The sequence below is a fragment of the Eschrichtius robustus genome, chromosome 6 (genome assembly GCF_028021215.1).
Source record: "Eschrichtius robustus isolate mEscRob2 chromosome 6, mEscRob2.pri, whole genome shotgun sequence".
Taxonomy (NCBI): domain Eukaryota; kingdom Metazoa; phylum Chordata; class Mammalia; order Artiodactyla; family Eschrichtiidae; genus Eschrichtius; species Eschrichtius robustus.
In genome coordinates, this window is record NC_090829.1 from 138,216,811 (window position 1) to 138,238,534 (window position 21,724).

Here is a 21,724-nt window from a genome sequence, read left to right on the forward strand (position 1 = left end):
ATGCTTTACAATTGATATAACTGTTGTGAATGATTATATTTCATATTTCTCCTACTTCAGGCAAATCATGTAGTTTTTTTTCTCTTTGCATATTGCCAAATCACATGGCAATGTTATGTCACAGATTTGGAGGTGCCACATTTTAATGGGAAGGGAACGTGGTGATATGGAGACAGATACACATCACTCCCAGTCTCCCCAACTCTATACTACGGCCTTTCTCCATCGCTCCTAGCTGCAGACACACAGTTGAGCTCCCAAGAATACGAGATGATTGGGAAGAGTAGAACAACTCTTGGGTAGAAGCTGCGAAGCGATTATAAAAACCCTCTGCTTCTCTCCCACAGTCCTTAACTTCCTTCCCTCTTCTCCTTTTGGAGTAGGATTTTGCGTGGTAAGATTTGAGGAGGCGTGTTCTGAAATTAGGTGTGCTTTTCATTGGGAGCCGAGGCAGGGCCCCAGGGGTGTGAAGTGGAACACTGGCTTCCGCCGTGTGACAGCAGGTCACAGGTCCCTCCCTGTCTGCAAAGCCCTTTGGTGTGCCCGCCTCCCCCTGATTATAGATGCTGGAGAGGCTGCTTGTTTCCTTGAAGTCTTCTTATCCTAATTCTAACACGTTCTCTGTTTCTCCATCATCCACTCCAAAAATCTCACCTCAAAGGATCAGTCCAGCAGAGTGGGGCTTGCATTGCCCTGGCCACTCCCGTTCCAACCCGTGCAGCTCTAGACAGCCCCAGAACTCCTAGCGCCTGCTCTGCAAGCTTTCATATAAAAGGCCCCCCCTGCTTTGTCCTACTCTTTGATCTCTCTCCAGAAAATGTAGCTGTGACTCCCGTTTCCGCTGCTGTGTATCACTGGGGTGCTCTGGCTGGAGAAGCCCCTAATTTTTCAACAGGGAAACCACCTTGCATATTAAGTTCAACCTTCACATTATCCCAGGCAGCCCGAGGTGTGCACAAATAACTTGTTATTAATAAAAATGTAACAGCTCTGATATAAAATTATTCTTTCAATAATTTAGAGTGGATTCAATGTTACTCCTGAAATAATGTCATTTTTTTAAATCAATAAATAATGATGCACTTTCCCAATTAAAAAAAAAAAAAAAGTTGGCTTAAAATGAAGGAGAGATAGTTAACTACTGTCCCACCACTCACAACCCAAAAGCCCATGATACAGTTGACAGTTGTGGGAACTACAATTTTTACTGCTCATGAGGTGTGGTTTTATAGTTTCTGTTGTTCTCTTTTGAATTTCACTCAGGGATATATTTTCAGTAAGAAAGACATTAAGGACAAGCAAAGAATGTGTCAGCAGCCTCTGCATCACCAGGGAACAGAATGCTACCACGCCCCTCCTCAGAGCAAGTCAGCATGCTAGAGAAATCTGCAAGCTGGCTATATTCATTATTCTTTACTTTTTTCCAATACGATTATTTCAAATTTACTTTCAGGCATGTATCACCAAAAAAAAAAAAATCAGACAGCTTGAATATGACTGTGTCCCTTATAAGCAGGGAAAGCCACCTGCAGATCAAGGCCATCACGTGATCTCTCCCTACTAATAGCATTCAAATATCTGTGAATTCCATTTATCATGATTTTTAACAAAATGGTCTTTATTTAAACGTATTTATTGTAGCACGTGCCTACTGAATTATCTGAGGAATACAGAAGGAGAACAAAATCAATACTCATTTTTTAAAAATCTGTACCATAAAATACATTTTTAAAATAATTTTCAATAATCACATTAACAGTTTTTTGCCTGCAAAGTGAATAGTTTTTGAGATCATCACATGGCTGCTTTATTTAACATGTGGATAAATGTATTTATAAAAGTCACCCAAAAAAGCACTGTGTCATTTGCCTTATTTCCCTGCAAGATTTTTTTGTATTTTCCAAAAATCTGAGTCCACTCATGGGATGTGTCGTTATATCAGATGTATGTGTATCTATACAGCCTGGATGTGAATGTCATCCATTATATGTGTGGTGGGTTGAAGGGTGTTGAAAGGGATCAGAATATGCCACCCCAAAATACGCCACTTTGGCATAAGGACTCTATTGCACTGAAGGCAACTGAGACACAGCAGATGCAGGAGGAACTCTCTGCCCTCCTCCTTTGTGCCTAAAATCAGGGCATAAACTTCCATTTGTAAAGGTGTCCTCCCCTGTCCCCCATACCAGGAAGAGGAGAACAACTCTCAATCCCCAGAGATTCCTATCACTGGAGATTGCCAACTTGGTCTGCATAACAAACCTTACTAAATAACCCTTCTCTTCCATTAGTTTCCCCAAACATTCACCTTCCCACAATTTACCCTCCCCCCAGAAGTACAAACCCCTTTTCCTTTGTCTAGTCTTTTCTCTACAGTATATCACCTTTTAAAAAAAATGACATAAAAGCTCTGAAACCTAACTACATTTTGGAGTTTTCATTTCTCTTCTGTGTGGTCCTTATGTTAGGGAGAACACTGACTGAAACCGCCCGCCCTGGCCAGGCAAAGACAGCAACAAGTTGCATGAGTTATTTTATGACAGGAGATCCTAGTGAGGAACACGGAACTAACAAGCCAACACGAACCGGAAGAGTACGGGAAAGGTCAAAAGAAGAGAGGAGATGCCAGTCCATATGTCCTACCAACCTCCCAGAATCCTTCTCACTGGAATCCATCTTGGCTGAGCAGTTGCGTGTGCCACCAGAAAGGACCCTGAGTCAGAATGATTGGCCAGAGACAACCCAGAAACTAATCCCATCACCATAAAACCTGAGACTTCGAGCCACGTGGCAGAGCAATCCTCCTAGGTTCCCTTACCCTGCTGTTCTCCTCCCGGGCGCCCCTTCCCAATAAAGTCTCTTGCTTCGTCAGCACGTGTGTCTCCTCAGACAATTCGTTTCCGAGGGTTAGACAAGAGCCCATTCTTGGGCCCTGGAAGGGGTCCCCCTTCCTGCAACACTTAACATGCATGCAAAGTAAATCTTTCTCCTGTTGGTCTGTCTATTGCCAGTTAATTTGCAAGCCTCAGACACTGAACCTAAGAGCACAGACGAAACGTTTTTCCCTCCTCTACTGTGTCCTCACCGCCCCCTCATAAGAAATGTCCAAGTCCTAAGCGCCAGTACCTATGAATGTGACCTTATTTGGGAATCGGGTTTTTATAGATGTAATTATGTGAAGGATCTCAAGATGAGATCACCCTAGATTAACCAGGTGTACCCTCAATCCAATGCCAAGTCCTTTTAATGGAAAAGAAGCAGAAGCAGATACACAGAGAGACACAGGGAGGTGATGTTGGCCCTAGAGGCAGAGATTAAGGTGATACTGCTACAAGCCAGGGAACCCCAACGATCGCCAGCAACCGCAGAAGCAAGGAGAGAGACCTGGAACAGATTCTGCCCTAGAGCCTCCAGAAGGAACCAACTCTGCTGACACCTTGATTTCAGACTTCCAGCCTCCAGGACTCCTTCCTTCCTCCAGGACTTCCGACTGCCAGCCTCCAGGACTCCTTCCTTCCAGGACTTCAGACTGCCAGCCTCCAGGACTCCTTCCTTCCTCCAGGACTTCCGACTGCCAGCCTCTAGGACTCCTTCCTTCCAGGACTTCAGACTGCCAGCCTCCAGGACTCCTTCCTTCCTCCAGGACTTCCGACTGCCAGCCTCTAGGACTCCTTCCTTCCAGGACTTCAGACTTCCAGCCTCCAGGACTCCTTCCTTCCTCCAGGACTTCCGACTGCCAGCCTCTAGGACTCCTTCCTTCCTCCAGGACTTCCGACTGCCAGCCTCTAGGACTCCTTCCTTCCAGGACTTCAGACTGCCAGCCTCCAGGACTCCTTCCTTCCTCCAGGACTTCCGACTGCCAGCCTCTAGGACTCCTTCCTTCCAGGACTTCAGACTTCCAGCCTCCAGGACTCCTTCCTTCCTCCAGGACTTCCGACTGCCAGCCTCCAGGACTCCTTCCTTCCAGGACTTCAGACTTCCAGCCTCCAGGACTCCTTCCTTCCTCCAGGACTTCCGACTGCCAGCCTCCAGGACTCCTTCCTTCCAGGACTTCAGACTTCCAGCCTCCAGGACTCCTTCCTTCCTCCAGGACTTCCGACTGCCAGCCTCTAGGACTCCTTCCTCCCAGGACTTCAGACTTCCAGCCTCCAGGACTCCTTCCTTCCTCCAGGACTTCCGACTGCCAGCCTCCAATATTCTTTATTGAGAGAATAAAATTCTATTGTTTTTAAGCCACCAAGTTTGTGGTAATTTGTTACAGCAGCCGCGGGAAACTAAAACATATGTGTTGGGGCAAGAAAAAAAAAAAAAAAGTGTTGCCACAGCGCAGATCATACTTGCTCTAGGTTTTAAGGGAGGGAAAGAACAGGACCTCATTATTGTTAGTCCAGGCCCTGGGAGGAGAGCAGATGTATTAGGGCCAAAAGAGCTTGTCTGCGGTTGGAGCACGCCCAGTGTGATACCGAATACCAGGTACCAAATACCTGGTAAAGTGAGTGCAAGATACCAGGTAAAGAACTAAGCCTTGTTCAAAACCAGTTACCAGGAGACGGAACTCTCCAACAGAACCACCAAAGAAAGTACATATTTGATTAGATCTAGAGCAGGAGTCAGCAAACTTTTTCTGTAAAGGGCCAGATAGTAAATATTTTCAGCTTTGTGAGCCATCTGGTCTCTGTCACAACTACTCAACTCCGCTGTTGTAAACTCTGCCATAGACAATCGGTAAACAAAGAGATCCAGCTGTGTTACAATAAAACTTCTTTAACATACTCCTGGGTATATACCCAAAGAAAGTGAAAGGAGATGTTCAAACAGATACTTTCATATCCAAGTTCACAGCAGTGTTATTACACACAAGAGCCAAGAGGTAGAAACATCCCAAGTGTCCATCAACTGATTAATAGATAAACAAAATATGGTATATACAGACAGCAGAATATTATTCAGCCATAAAAAAGAAGGAAATCCTGTCACATACTACGACATGGAGGAACCTTAAGGACACGATGCTGAGCGAAATAAGCCAGACACAAAAGGACAAATACTGCTTGATTCTACCTACATGAGGTATCTAAAGGAGTCGAACTCTTAGAAACAAAAGTAGCATGGTGGTTCCAGAGGCAGAGGGGAGAGGGTAAAGGGGAGGTGTTATTCAATGGATACAGAGTTTCAGGTCTGCAAGATGAAAACGTTCTAGAAATCTGTTGCACGACACTAAATGCAGTTAACACTATTGACCGTACATTTTAAAATGGTTAAGATGGTAAATTTTATGTTATGTTTTTACCACAATAAAAACAAAGCAATGATGCAAGGTGAGTTAAGTTCTGAAGATCTAATGTGTAACACTGTGACCACAGCTAACAGTACTGTATGTGTTTTTCAAATTTGCTAAGAGGGTAGACCTTAAGTGTCCCCACCACTAAAAAAAAACAGAATAATTTAAATTTTAATTTTAAAAAAGATGGTAACTGGGCTTCCCCGGTGGCACAGTGGTTGAGAGTCTGCCTGCCAATGCAGGGGACACGGGTTCGAGCCCTGGTCTGGGAAGATCCCACATGCCACGGAGCAACTGGGCCCGTGAGCCACAACTACTGAGCCTGCGCGTCTGGAGCCTGTGCTCCGCAACAAGAGAGGCCGCGATAGTGAGAGGCCCGCGCACCGCGACGAAGAGTGGCCCCCGCTTGCCGCAACTAGAGAAAGCCCTCGCACAGAAACGAAGACCCAGCACAGCCATAAATAAATAAAAATTAAAAAATTAAAAAAAAAAAAAAAGATGGTAACTACGTGAGGTGATGGATATGTTAATTAGCTTGATTGTGGTGATTCTTTCATAATGTATATCAAATCGTCAAGTTGTACACCTTAAACACATACAACGTTTAATTGTCAATTATACCTCAATTAAGCAGAGGGGAGCAATGAAGTACTGACACATGCTATAACAGATGAACCTCAAAAACATTATGCCGACTGAAATAAGCCAGACACAAAAAGACAAATGTTATATGATTCCACTTCTATGAAATATCTAGAATAGAAAATTACAGAGACATAAAGTAGATGAAAGGTTACCAGGTGCAGGGGGGAGCGGGAGGGAATGGGGACTTATTGTTTAATGGGTACGGAATTTCTGTTGGGGTGATTGAAAAAGTTTGGAAATAGATAATGGTGATGGTCACACAACATTGTACTCAATGTCACTGAATTATACACTTAAAAATGGTTAAATGGCAAATTTTATTATGTTACACCTATTTTACCACAATTTTTTAGAAGTCTGCATTTAGAAAAAAAATTTTATTTACAAAAATAGGGGCTGGCTGACCCCTGATCCAGAGTTTTCTGTAAAATGTGTTCTTCAGTCTAACACTCTCCCAACTGTAATATGTGTTCTATAGCATGTGTGTGTTATGACTCCAGAATTATCCCCGTGTCACAGATTCGAGGTGGGAAGCTCTGGGGTCCTCGTCATTGGTCTGTGCCATTTCCTCATAGGTACACACTTATACACATGTGGAACATGGAGAAAGGCAAATTTACGTTGGGTTGTGTGACCTTAAAAAGCCTCCAAACTATGTCATTTACACTCTGCTGTGTACCTAAGAGGGCCTGTCTGATACAGTATGAAGACTTACGGGTTGGGAGACCTGTCACCATTCACTTCCTGGCCCTCAGATGCATCGTTTCTGCTCTCTGGGACTCAGTTTGATCAGACGATTCTCATTTGCTGGTTACATGATGTCCTGCACCAGAGAAGCACGTGGCCTCCAATGGAGCCCGCGTGAGAGGGCATCCCAGCATCCCAAGGATGGCCGCCACCATCCTTAGTCGTATTTTTATCCAGAAGAATAAACATCCTAGTAGAAGGAGACATGAAATGCGAAGCTTGAAGTCATAATTCAATGTACAAGAACCCGCAAACCGGTGCAGGTTTATTAGATGGCTAATAAAAATAAATCATGGTCATGTCTTTAAAATGACTTCTCATGTGTTGTGGTTACTTCTCGGCATACTGTAAATTAGCTGTGAAGGGCTACTTCCTGCCGGGATTTTTTTTGTCCCTCAAATATAAAGGGTTATAAGGCTAAAGAATGCAGACACGCATCATGTCTGCAGAAATCGTAAAAAAAGATCAAATGTAATATTTTCTTTCAACATGGACAACGGCCTTGAGATTTTCCATTCAGGCAGCCTTGAACACAGCCTCCAGCATTTGCCAATTACTCCTGACAAATACCATTTGGGCCTGAGTGATGTTGTAAGTGAAATAAAACAGTGGGAGGAAAAAAACCAGAGCATGATAAAAGGCATTTTTTTTGGTCTGCTGAGAACTTACTGTAAGTTATACATTCACAGGGGAAGGCCTCGCTTCCTGCCAGTGACAGGCCCCATGTGATCGAGAGTTCTAAGGTGACTTTTGTTTGACAGTAATAGGAAGAGAAGACAAAACTCAGTTTTCATGTCCCTTAAAAGAGAGTCAGCTCTTTTTTTCCCTTCACAAAGAAAAATATGTCTATAAACAAAGGAAAGGACACCAGGCACTGCCCCCACCCCATTCTGCATAATATGAGCTAATGGGTGAGAACAATGCTGTGAAATCAACCTGGCCAGAATGCCCTGGGCTGCCAGCACCTCCGACTGGCTGGGATCTGAGCTTGGAGCATGTCAGAACCTGCAGGGAACCCAGGCCACAAGAAAGAAAAGGCACAGCCAGCACTCAGAGTGCAGCTGTCTGATCCTTCCCACGCCCCATCTCTCCCGAAATCTCCTCCGCTCCTGAGGTCCTTCTGTCCCAGAACCCATGGGTGGCCTCAGGTAGGCAAAGACCAAATCCATCCCCAGCACCACCACTGCCTCATTCTTCAAGGCTCCAAGGAAACTCATCCCTCCACTCAACCTTAGTGCTGTAGGGAATCAGAAAGCAGCTCATGGAAATGGTCAGAAAGAAGCTGTAGGTGTATGAAGACTCCTTTATACTCCTAAGTTAACACCGTGGCCCGGTCTGAAAGTCCCTGGACTCTTCCACTCGAGGCCCACCAGCCCCCATGCATTTGCAGTGGCTCAGTGAATTCAGAACCACACCGCTGCACGGGGATCTATTTTTTCCCCGTGAATGTGAACCTCAGAAATGGATGTTAGGGAGACTGGGGTTCCACGGCTGACTGCCCAGCAGCCACAGCAAGGGGCGTGGGTAAGGAGCTGGGTGGTTTCCGTCGGGCCACCTCCCCTGGCACTTCCGAGGAATTTGGGAACAGCCGTCCCCCAAAGTCAAAGGGGCAAAACTATGATAATCGCCAAGGATCTGGCCTCGTGGGTCCTCCCAGCAGAGCCCCAGGGCCCCGCGAACAGCGCCCTCATGTCAAGGATGGGCGTCCCCCAACCGCGCCAGATGGCTTGCTGATGGTCAGACCGACTGGTCCAGGAAGACTGGGAATTCTCTACCACAGTGGCTTGGACCTCAGAGCCAGCCACAATTCTGCGGCACTGCTTCTATAGCTCCCAGTAGGTTCGGGGCAGGGCCTGAGACTCTGCATTTCTCACAAGCTCCTGGTACTGTTGATTCTGTTGGTCTCCAGACCAGCTTTTAAGGAGCAGGGTTCTAGGGCAAACCACCCCAATAAAACATGCTGACAGTGCTTCGTTAACTTCCTGAGGGACATTTTCAGTGGCAGTGGCCTCCCCCCTCGACTCCTGCCACTAGCAAACTATAAAAGGAAGATGATGAATTCTAACGGTTGCTCACTGCCAATATTTTGCTCCTACTGGTATCAGAAACACTGCCTTGTAAATACAGACACAGAATATTTCCTTTTTCATACAACTTCTGCTGATGGCTGTGTCCATGTGCGCCATGGCTCCCAACCTGGGCTACGGTGTGGTCCCCTGGCCTGAATATTGAACCACAACAATCACAAAGAGCTCATTATCCCAACATGAATACTCTGAAGCAGGATCTGTTTCCCAAACAGCTAGCCACTACCAGTTAGGCAACTCCAATCAGAGAAACTGTCATCTGTAGTTTACTCCTCCAAATAAGGGGAAAAACTTCAATACCACAGTAAGGGCCTCATCCAGGTCTTGCTAGCACGCTCTAGATGAAATGCCCAAGAGAAAACAAACACCCACTCAAGACAAGGCTGGGATGTGTATAAATAGCAAGAGGGGTGGAAGGAGAAGAGAGTGAGAAGGGAGAAACTGTGATCGGAGCTCCCCTGATCTGCAAGTTGAATTCATCTTGATGGAAGGACAGATCACAGAGGCACTGGGAAGGTCCAGCGGACCAAAGAGATCGTTTCAAATGAGGCCCCCCCAACACTGTGCAGTCACTAGGTGATGTGTGCTGGGTCACGTCACTGCCCCAGCCGTGTGGGATCTGGAGGCTGTCAGTCACCTGCAGACAGAGCAGTCCAAGGACACCCTGGTGTCGTTTTCACTCTACTTTGAAGCTCTGTCCTCAGATCAAACGCACGCCTCTAACAACAGACAGGCAGCCCTCCCGTTGGTTGGGGAGAAGTGGCTCCTTCCCAGCTCTCCACCAAATGGACCACTCTCTAATTCTAGAAGCATCTGGCAGAAGAGGAGTCACAAGAGTAGCCCCCTTTCTTTGTGTGGGTGGTCGGTTTAAACTCCAAAGCGACCCTTGCTCTTTTTGCCTGTAAGTCAGGACCTGTCTCCCTGCTCCCAGTGATGACAGAAATTAAAACCTGCTACCCAGTGTGAAAAATTAATTAAAACCTGCTACCTGGTGTGAAAAATTCTGGCCAGGTCCCTTCTCTGGCAGCTATCACCTTGAACTATTGTTTATCTGTCTGCGTTTCTCACCCAAGGAGATCCAATGGCCCACAAGAGAATATGAACTCTGCATTTTATCCCAGTAGCAACACATAGAGTTCTTTTTTGCCTTGTCTGGATCCTAACATCTGAAAAAAAAAAAAAAAAGACACTCCCTGTTGCCTGATTTTGACGGTAGCCTCAAGGACCTGAGTCAGCATCCTCAGCCCAGCGGTCTTCTTGCGCCATCCAGTGTTCAAAGATGGAAGTGTCTCAAGCTCACTGCAAAGTCCCACAGATTCAGAGATCCGTTTCATATTTTTCAGGCATCAACCATAACACTTGGGACACTCACAGGTATAGCTTGTTTTTAAAGGAGACTTGTGAAAAGAACTAAAAAGTACTGAGCCCCTGTTGTGGTCTGGCCACTCATATTTCACTGTCCTGGCTGAACTGAATGTTAAAGCATTGGTGCTTTGGATTAATCTGTACTCAGCATGGATTGGTACTATTTTAAAAATTATTTAGGCAGCATAAACTTGTTCAATGGTACAGCAACTGGCATTCTCTCTCCTGCCTCCCAAAACTATTGTAATTGGAGGCTTGAAAATCCAGAATGTTCCAGCTGGGAGAAGTTAAAGGAGCTTGTTCCTGTAGCCCAGAGACTCAGAAAGGAAACTCTGGTGAAGAGCAAAGTCACCTGGGAGCTTTAGGACCCCCAGAATGTTGGCACACCCCATACCAATTAAATCAGACCCTCGGGATGGGACCCCGGCCTCTGCAGTTTTTAAAGCTCTGCATGTGAGAGGGAGGTGACATCAGCAAGGTGGAGGGCTAGGAGGTCCCAATGTTCATCTCCTCACAAGAATAAACAACTGCAAACCAACAAAAATAGCTCAGGGAAAGCTCTGGAATACAATGAAGAAGCATCAAAAATCCTGCAGAGCTCAAAAACCGAGGATGGCCACGTAAAAAAGTACAGGAGGCATTTTACCTGTGTTACCCCATCCTCAAGTCAAGAGCGTCTGAGGGCCAGGGAGATCACCCCCAGAGGAATTCCACCTCCTGGAGAAAAGGAAAGCAGAGGCCCAGCAAGCCTCACTACTGTGTACGTCTGCAGCCTTTGCTACTGAGGTCTCCCCCAGTCTACACCAACGCTGATCCCAGCTGACAGAGCTGCCCGGAGTGCCCACAACCATGTCCCCTCCCTAGGGCTGGAGCTGTCACTGTCCTCAGAGGCCCCAGGCACTGCTGTGCCCCACTCTCTGGGATCAGGACCTCACAGCGCATCATCGTATACATGATGGGAGCCACGGCTGCCCAGAGCCCTGCTCTCAGTGTCAGGTCACAGCTTTGTGCCACCATTTCTGGGGCAGCCTCTGCTGCCCTGAGCCCCACCCTCTGGGTCCCAGGTCACACTCTGACCATTACCAGGACCACACTGTTACTGCCCTGAGCCTCACACCCAGCTCCCAGGTCTTGGCTCTGAATCATCACTGATGGGGCTGCCCTGAGCCCCAGCCCCACGACTCAGGCCACCACTCTGAACCATCACTGCCAAGCCACACTATCAGTGCTCCCAGCCCTGCCCCTCGGCCCCAGGTCAAAGCTCTGAACTGTCATTGCCAGAGGCGCTGCCACTGCCCTGAGCCCTGCTCCCTGGATCCTAACACAAGGTTTTAACAAGCCACCACCAGGCAGGTGCTACTACCGTCCTACAACTGCCCCCTGGGGTCAAAGTTGGGACTTCAACCCACCATCTGCAGGCTGTGCTGCTACTGCCCCCTGCCCCCTGGGGCCGAGGACCAAGCCATTGCTGCACCTTGTCACCCCAGGGTCTGTGCCACTGCTGCATCACCACCCCCCGCCAGCCACAGTCACTGTGGTGAGACCCAGAGACCCAGACCTTGGTTCCACAGGCCATCTGTACATGCCCACGCCTTAGACACGAGGGGTGCTGCCTCAGCAAGTGGTCCCAGGACTCCAGCTCCACTTCTACTGTTTGCCAGCACACCAGACCACAGCCAAGAGGGATCCCACTGGCTAGAACTTCCTCCCATGGGAAAAGCAGAAGACCCCAGCAACCTTCACCTCCGAAGAAGTTCCCAAAAGCCTTTGTTGCCACTCCCACCCATAGGACCTTCGCAGTCTTGGCCACAGAATATTCCAGCAGTCTGCACCTACGATGACCTCAGCGGACAGAGCTGCATGGAGACTATGCTGCTGTGCCTTCCAAGAATGAAAGACACTGTATCCCACCAGGCTAGCACCCTTGCAGCCACATTTAGGTGAAAGCCTTTTCCCACTGAAGCCAGTCCAAAAAGTGAATGCACCCTCAAACGCACAGCCATCAATGCAAAGCCATCAGAAACATGAAAAAGCAAGGAAACATGACACCACCAAAGGAACATAATGATTTTCCAGTAACCAATCCCAAAGAAATGGAGATCTGCGAGTTACCAAAAAAAGATTTCAAAATAATTATTTTAGGAAGTTCAGCAAGATTTAGGAGAACACAACTTAACGAATTCAGGAAAACAATAAATGAACAAAATAAGCTCAACAAACAGACGGAAATCATTTTTTAAAAGAACCGAACAAACTCTGGAGCTGAAGACCACAGTGAACGGAATGAAAAAATGCAATAGAGCGCTGTTGAAGCTCTCAGGCAGAATAAAGAATCTGTGAACTCGGACTGGTGGTGCAGTGGTTAAGAATCCGCCTGCCAATGCAGGGGACATGGGTTCAATCCGTGGTCCAGGAAGATCCCACATGGCGCGGAGCAACTAAGCCCATGCGCCACAACTACTGAGCCTGCGCTCTAGAGCCCACGAGCCACAACTACTGAGCCTGCGTGCTGCAACTACTGAAGCCCGCGAGCCTAGAGCCCGTGCTCCGCAACAAGAGAAGCCACGGCAGTGAGAAGCCTGCGCACCACAAAGAAGAGTAGCCCCCGCTCTCCGCAACCAGAGAAAGCCCGCACGCAGCAACAAAGACCCAACGCAGCCAAAAATAAAATTTAAAAAACTAAAAAAAAAAAAAAGAATCTGTGAACTGGAAGATAGATTTCTTGATATTATCCAGACAGAGGAGAAAAAAAATAGATTGAAAAAGACTGAAGAAAACTTATGTGAATTATGGGATACTATCAAACAAAACAAGACAAAACAAAAGGAGAGAGAGAGAAAAGGACAGAAACATACTTAAAGAAATCATAGCTGAAAAATTCCTAAATCTGGGGAGAGACACGGCCATCCAGGTACATAAAACCCAAAGGTCCATAAATAGACATAACCCAAAGAGATATTCACCAAGATACATTATAATTAACCTCTCAAGAATCAAAGACAAAGAGAAATTTTAAAACAGAAAGAGAAAAGAGACTCATCACATACAAGGGAATCCCAATAAGGCTATCAGCAAACTTCTCAGCAGAAACCTTGCAGGCCAGTAGAGGGGATGACACATTCAAAATGCTCAAGGAAAAAAACTATTCACCAAGAATACTTCAGCTAGTATAACTGTACTGCATTAATGAAGGAGAAACAAAGACTTTCCCAGAAAAACAAAAGCTGAGGGAATTTATCAGCACTAGACCTGCCTTACAAGAAATGCTAACAGGAGTTCTTCAAGCTGAAACAAAAAGACACTAATTAGTAACATGAAAACATGGAAGTATCAACTTCACTGGTAAAGGTATAGTAGAATTCAAAATACCCTAATACTGTAATGGTGGTGTGTAAGTCACTTTGAACTCTAGCATATAGGCTAAGAGACAAAAGTCTTAAAAATAATTACAGCTACAATATTTTGTTAATGGATACATAGTATAAAAAGTGGTAAATTGGGACATCAACGATATAAGTTGAGGGTGTGAGCAAGAAAATGTGTAGAACACTTTTATGCAACTGAAGTTAAGTTATAATCTTAACAGTTATAACAACAAGATGTATTATGAAAGCCTCATGGTGACCACAAAGCAAAAAGTATCTATTGTGTACAATAGATACATAAATGATAAAGAAAAAAGAATCAAAGCATACCACTGTAAAACAAATCAACTCACAAAGAAAGACAGCAAAAAAGGAAGAGAGGAACAAAGAAACTACAAAACAATTAGAAAGAAATTAATGAAATAGCAATAGTAAGTCTTTGCCTATCAGTAACTACTCTAAATGTAAATGGTTTAAATTTTCTATTTAAAAGGCAAAAAGTAACTGAATGGATAAAAATACAAAACCCAACTATATATACTGCTTAGAAGAGAGTCATGTAAGCTTTAAAGACACAGGCTGAAAGTGAAGATATTTTATGTAAATGGAAACCAAGAGAGCTGAGACAGCTATACCTATATCACACAATATAGACTTTAAGTCAAACATTGTCATAAAAGACAAAGAAGGTCATTATATTGTTATAATGATAAAGGGGTTAATTAATCAAGAGGATATAACAATTGGAAACATATATGCACCCAGTATTGAAGCACCTAAATATATTAAACAATTATTAATAAAGCTGAAGGCAAAAAATAGATAGCAATGCAATAATCGTGGGTGATTTCAATACCTCACCTTAAACAATGGGTAGATCATCCAGAGAGAATCAATTTTAAAAATGGACTTGAAAGACACTTTCAATCAAATAGACCTAATAGACATGTAAAGAACATTCCATCCAACATTCTTCTCTAGCACACATGAAACAGTCTCCAGGGTAAATCATGTTAGGTCACAAAACAAGTCTTAAGAAATTTAAGCAGACTGAAATCATATTGAGTATCTTTCCCAACCGCAATGGTATGAGACTAGAAATCAGTAACGAGGAAAGCTGGAAACTTCACAAATACGTGGAAATTAAACAACACACTTCTGAACAACCAATAGGTCAAAGAAGGAATAAAAAAATATCTAGAGACAAACAATAATAGAAACACAGCATACAAAAACTTACGCGATGCAGCAAAAGTGGTTCTAAGAGGGAAGTTTATAGCAATGAATGCCTACATGAAGAAAAAAGATCTCAAATAAACAACCTAACCTTACTCCTGAAGGAACTAGAAAAGGAAAAATAAACTAAGCCCAAAATTAGCATAAGGAATGAAATAAAAATTAGAATATAAATAAAGGAAATAGAGATGAGAAAGACAATAGAAAAAGATCAACAAAACTAAGAGTTGGTTTCTTGAAAAGATAAAATTGACAAGCCTTTAGCTAGACTAAGAAAAAAAAAAAACAGATTACTCAAATTAATAAAATTATAAATGAAAGAAGAGACATTATAACTGATACCACAGAAATTCAAAGGATCATAAGAGACTACCATGAACAACTATATGCTAATGAATTAATTTAGAAGAAACGGATAATTTCCTAGAAACACACAACTTACCAAGAATGAATCATGACGTAATAGAAAGTATGAACAGACCCATAATGAGTAAGGAGATTAAATGGGTAATCAAAAATCTCCAACAAATAAAAGCCCAGATGACTTCACAGGTGAATTCCACCAAACATTTAAAGAAAAACTAATACCAATCCTTTTCAAACTCTTCTAAAAAACTGAAGGGGAAGGAAAACTTCCAAACTCATTTTACAAGACCAGCGTTACCCAGATACCAAAGCCAGACAAGGACACTACAAGAAAAGAAAATTATAGGTCAATCATCAGAGGATGAAAACAGATGCAAAAATCCTCACCAAGATACTAGCAAACTGAATTCAAGAACACACTGAAATGATCACAAACCATGATTAAGTGGGATTCATCCTTGGGATGCAAGGATAATTGAACATATGTAAATCAATAAATGTGATACATCACATTAACAGAATGAAGGATAATAATCAAATGATCATTTCAATAGATGCAGAAAAAGCACTTGACAAAATTTAACATCCTTTCATGGTAAAAACTCTCAACAAATCAACTGTAAAAGAAATGTTCCTCAGCATAATACAGGCCATATATGAAAAGTCCACAGCTACATCATACCCAATGGTAAAATTTTAAAGCCTTTCCTCTAAGATCAGGAACAAGACAAGGATAACCTACTTTCACCATTTCTATTCAACATAGTACTGGAAGTCCTAGCCTTAGCAATTAAGCAAGAAAAAGAAATAAAAGGCGTCCAACTCAGAAAGGAAGTAGCAAAGTTATGTTTGCAGATGATATAATCTTAGACATAGATAACCCTAAAGATTCACCAAAAATCTGTTAGAACTAATAAATAAATTGCAGGACACAAAATCAACATCAGAAATCAGCTGCGTTTCTATACACTAAAAACAAACTATCTGAAAGACAAATTAAGAACGCAATCTCATTTATAAAAGCATCAGAAACTACAAAATACTTAAGAATAAATTAACCAAGGATGTGAGAGACCTGTACTTAAAACTATAAGACATTGTTGAAACAGACTGAAGAAGACACAAATAAATGTAAATATATTCCATGTTCATGGATTGGAAGAACTAATATTATGAAAATGTCCATACTACCCTAGTGTTCTAGAGATTCAGTGCAATCCCTATCAAAACTCTAATGGCATTTTTCACAGGAACAGAAAAATAAACTACCTTAAAATTTGTATGGAACCACAAAAGACCCTGAATAGCCACAGTAATCATGAGAAAGAAGAACGAAGTTGGAGGTATCATAGGTCCTGATTTCAGACTATACTACAAAGCTATAGTAATCAAAAAAGTATGGTACTGGCATAAAAAGTCACATAGACCAGTGGAACAGAATAGAGAGCCCAGGCATAAACCCACACATATACGGTCAACTAATTTTTGAAAGGGTACCAAAAATCCACATTGGAGAAAGAATAATCTCTTCTAACAAATGGTGCGGAGAAAACCAGACATTTACATGCAAAAGAATGGACCGCTATCTTACACCACACAAAAAATTATCTCAAAATGGATCAAAGACTTAAACATAAAACCTGAAACTGTAAAACTCCTGGAGGAAAACATAGGGAAAAAGATCTTTGACAGTGGTCTTGGCAATGACTTCTTAGATGAGATATAAGTACAGGCAACAGAAGCTAAAATAAACAAGTGGAACTGTATCAAACTAAAGAGCTTCTACACAGCAATGGAAACAAGCAATAATTTTAAAAGTCAGCCTACAGGATGGGAGAAAATATTCACAAATTGTGTATCTGAAAATATACAAAGAACTCACACAACTCAATAGCAAAAAAGCAAATAATCCAATTTAAAAACAGGCAAAGGACCTGAATAGACATTTTTCCAAAGAAGCATACAAAAGTTATATGAGAAGGTGCTCAACATCACTAATCATCAGGCAAATGCAAATCAAAACCACCTCACACCTGCTAGGATGGCTATTATCAGAAAGACAAAAGATAACAAGTGTCAGTGTGGATGTGAAGAAAAGGGAACCCTTATACACTACTGATGGAAATGTAAACTGATACAGCCATTATGGAAAACAGTATGGCGGTTCCTCAAAAAAGTAAAAATTTAACTACCCTATGACCCAGCAATCCCATTCCTGGGTTATACCTGAAGGAACTGAAATCAGTATCTCAAAGAAATATCCATACACCCATGTTCACTGCAGCATTATTCACAATAGCCAAGATACGGAAACAACTTAAAATGTCCCTCAACAGATGAATGAATAAAGAAAATGTGGCACATATATACAATGGAATATTACTCAAACATAAAAAAAGAATGAAATCCTGTCATTTGCGACAACATGGATGAATTTGGAGATAACCCAGATCAAGAAAGACAAATACTTATGTTATCACTTATATGTGGAATTTTTTTAAAAATCCAATTTCCTAGAAACAGAAAATAGAATGGTGGTTATCAGGGGTTGGAAGGAGGGGGAAATGTCAAAGGGTATAAATTTTCAATTACCAGAAGAATAAGTTTTGAGGGTCTAATGCACAACGTGGTGACTAGTTAATAACATGGTACTGTGTACTTGAAAGTTGCTGAAAGTAAATCTTAAGCATTCCCACCACACACACACACACACACACACACACACACACACACACACACGCAGGCACACAATGAGTTAACTGTGTGAGATAATAGAGGTGTTAATTATCTTGATCTTGGTAATCATTCTACAACGTGTATGTATCAATATATCAAATCATCACGTTGTGCATTTTAAATATATACAATTATATTTGTCAATTATTCCTCAATGAAGTTTTTTAAAAAGGCTCCACACGTGATTCCCTTGAATGGTTAAGGCTGCGAACCGCTGGTCCCACCTTCACTATCTGAGGCTCAGAGGCCAGTCACCCAGGACACTGAGTCCCAGAGACGACCTGAGAATCGAAGGTCTGTGCTGCCCATCTCCAACATGCTCTATACTTGACCTGCTTCCTCAATGACATCCTGAAACCCCCTCTCCTCTTAATCAGTTTAGAGTCTCCCTTTGTGAAAAGGTCAAAGTTAGAACTGCAATTACTTACTGCCCTAATAACTGCTTAGTAGATGCTTTGCAGTCCTGGGTTTTGCCTCACCTTCTGATTCTAGGCACCAGAAGGCGTCCAAATGCTTGTGGCCAGAGCTGCAGAGCTGGACAGGGACCCTTGAGATCAACAGGGACCCTCACCCCAGGACAAATTCCTCCGGAATGGGAGAAGCCTGCCTGGCGGGACCACTCTCCCCTTCTTGCCCCTCTAATAACACCTGCTACCCTTTATGGGATGTGGGTCTTCACGGTGAGTGGGAGAGGCTGGAAAACTGAAATTCGACCATAAAAAGTCAGGCTGCAGGGAGAGGGCTTGGCCCGCAGGGACTTACGGGCAGGCCTTCTTTCTCCTCAAAGCTCGGTGCTGCCGGTTCCTTGTGGCCAATGAGGTCGCCCATTATAACACAAAAATGAGACACGATAAAAACTGCTCTGAGGTGGCCCATCCCTACCCTGCACCCTAGGCCGCCCATCTTTGGAGGCAGAAACAGGTGTGGCTGACAGGTGATAGACTTGAACTGAGACACTCCTGGGGTCAAACCCCAGCTGTATGGTGTGGGATAAGTCCCCTGACCCCTCTATGCCTCAGTTTCTTCACATCTAATAAAGATGTAATACGTGCGTCCCAGAGCCACCGTGAGACCAGAGGAGGGTGTGAAATGAGGACAGAGGCCAAACCCAGGCAGGACTCAGCTCCAGTGCGTCCCTCCTCCAACCCTTCTCAGGCTGACACTACCGCTTCCCTTTCTCCTCCAACAGCCCCGCTCCCACTTTCTGATTCTTCCCTGGAAGAATACAGTTTGGGGAGTTCATTTGGGACAGTATCTGGATCTTACACTCTGGAAGGAGGATGCAGGAAAGCAGAAAGTCCGCTAGAAACGGCAAGAAAATATGGGTTCTGATGCTAAGTCCATGGCCCAGAGCAAGCTTCTCACCGTCTGGGAGCTTCACCCACAAAATGAGGGGTCAGAGTGGATCACCCCGAGGACGTCTCTCACCGCCACCCTCTGATGCTACGCATATTCAGAGGCCCAGGGTCACAGTCACACGATCGAGGGTCAGGTCTGTCTAACACTTCACCTCAAGAACCTGCGAAATGACAACTGAAGCCCTGGGACCAGGGACCAGGGACCAGGGACCAGGGACCAGGGACCAGGGCTCAGGGTGAGGGCGCAGCCCCTCCTCTGGCACCTCTAGGTCAGTGGTTTGCAGACAGCGCGCCCTGAAATCACCTGGGGCCTCAACAAATACACATCCCCGGACCTACATCCCAGAGGCTGACTCAGTGGGTCTGGACTGGGCTCGCGCACCCTGGCTGTCTCTGATGCCAGGGTCAGGGGACCCCACCGTGACGAACGTGCTCCCAATAAAGGCTCCTCCTGCCTGCGATGGAGCGCAGCCTCACCGCCACCCTCACGTCACTCCGCATTCCTTCTCTCCTCGGAGCCTGCGTCCTTTTCTCTAAAACGTGGCTAATAACACGCCCTCTCGGGGTCAATGTGAAGTCAGGTTCCCTGGGCCCTGAGTCTGCTCTTCCATGGACTAAGGCGTCTCTGCTAGTCAAGAGAAGGCCAGCGGTCAAGCCAGGAGGGAGCGTGCTTAAACAGCAGGACCGCAGATCCCAGCCCTCCCAATGCCCGTCCAAGGGCGACCAACTCCAGCTCCACTTTGAGTCCACGTGGTCCTAAGCAGGTGAGGGCAGGTGCCCACCTAAGCCCGCCCGTGCTTCACAAACACAGTCACAGCGGCACGAACTTTAGGAGAGTGGGGTACGGAGGTTGACCGAGGTTTGAATCCTAGCTGTGTGACCTCAGCAATAACTACCTTTTCTGAACCTTTGTCTCCACATTTACAAAATCAGGGAAGTTATTACCGCACAGATCACTGTTAAGAATTAAACAAGGTGATAAATGTCACGTGTGGGGCAGAGGACCTAACGCTGCCAGGCCTCTACCATCGTCATCAGACTGACAAACTCTAGCCCTGCCTGTGAAAAAGTGTTAGCTGAGCCGAGAAGAGGGATAGAATTGAATTCCCTGGCGGTCCAGTGGTTAGGACCCTGCACTTCACTGCCGAGGGCGCAGGTTCAATCCCTCGGCAGGGAACTAAGATCCCACAAGCCGCACAGTGGCGTGGCCAGAAACCAATTTAAAAAATTAAAAAAGAAGAGGGATAGAATTCTCCAATAGGTACTAATTCTACTTTTTTTTTAAAAATAGCTTTATTGAAATATAACTCACATGCCATACCATTCACCCATTTAAAGTATATAATTCAATGGGTTTTAGTATATTCAGAGTTGTGCAACTATCACCACAATTTTAGAACGTTTTCATCAACCCAAAAAGAAACCCCCTACTCTTTGGCTGTCACCCTCCAATCCCTCTAGCACCCTGCCCCACGCCACAGCACCTGCTAATCTACTTTCCATCTCTACAGATTGGCCTATTCTGGAAATTTCATGCAAATAAAATTCTATGTGGCCTTTTGTGACTGGATTCTTTCATTTAGCATAACGTTTTTAAGGTCCATCCATGCGGCATGTGTTGGTACTTCATTCCTTTCTATGGCTGAATGATATTCCATTTTATGGGAAGACCACATTTTGTTTATCTATCCATTCATCCACTGATGGACATCTGGGTTTGGGGCTGTTATGAATAATGCTGCTATGAATATTCATGCTCATGTTTTTGTGTGGACATATGTTTTCAATTCTCTTGGGTATGTACCTAAAGGGGGAATTGCTGGGTCATAAAGTAACTCTATGCTTATCAACCTCTTGAGCCACTGCCAAACTATTTTCCAAAGTAGCTACACCATCTTCCTTTCCCACCAGCAGTGTGTGGGGTTCCGATTTCTCCATATCCTCAACAACACGCGTTATTATCCACGTTTCTTATGATTGCTATGCTAGTGGGTGTGAAGCGGTAACCTTACGTTTTTCTTAAATCTTACTATATTTCTGTGAGCAGTTTTTTTTTAAATTTTACTCATAGCCTGATGTTAAAACTACACGGAACAGAAGGAAATTAAACAAGAAAATATCCCCTCAAGGAAAGGTTACAACAAAATGATGAAGACAGAGAAATGCCCTCTGCAAGGTGAGCGGGAACAGCCCTGGAGAGACAGCAGATGGCACTGCTGTACATGACACATTGTATCGGTGTATGTGGTACAATGACACCGTCGTATGTGGTACACTGCATTGTTGTATGTGGTGTGACATTGTTGCCTGTGGTACAATGACCCTGGTGTATGTGGTACAATGACACCGTCGTATGTGGTACACTGCATTGTTGTATGTGGCGTGACATTGTTGCCTGTGGTACAATGACCCTGGTGTATGTGGTACAATGACCCTGGTGTATGTGGTACAATGACACCGTCGTATGTGGTACACTGCGTTGTTGTATGCGGTGTGACATTGTTGCCTGTGGTACAATGACCCTGGTGTATGTGGTAC

At 44.2% G+C, this 21,724-nt stretch overlaps 1 protein-coding gene across 15 annotated transcripts in view; it reads right to left on the minus strand.

Annotated features, from left to right (window-relative positions):
• Positions 1-21,724, minus strand: part of SETD4 (SET domain containing 4) — a 423,911-nt gene that overhangs the window by 375,060 nt on the left and 27,127 nt on the right. The window contains exon 12 of one of the 15 annotated variants that reach the window (XM_068547037.1): positions 6,296-6,863. The exons of the other annotated variants lie outside the window; for them this stretch is intronic. The gene's annotated coding sequence lies outside the window, so the exon portion shown is untranslated. Of the gene's footprint in view, positions 1-6,295; positions 6,864-21,724 lie in introns of those variants that run through there. 15 annotated transcript variants of the gene reach the window in all.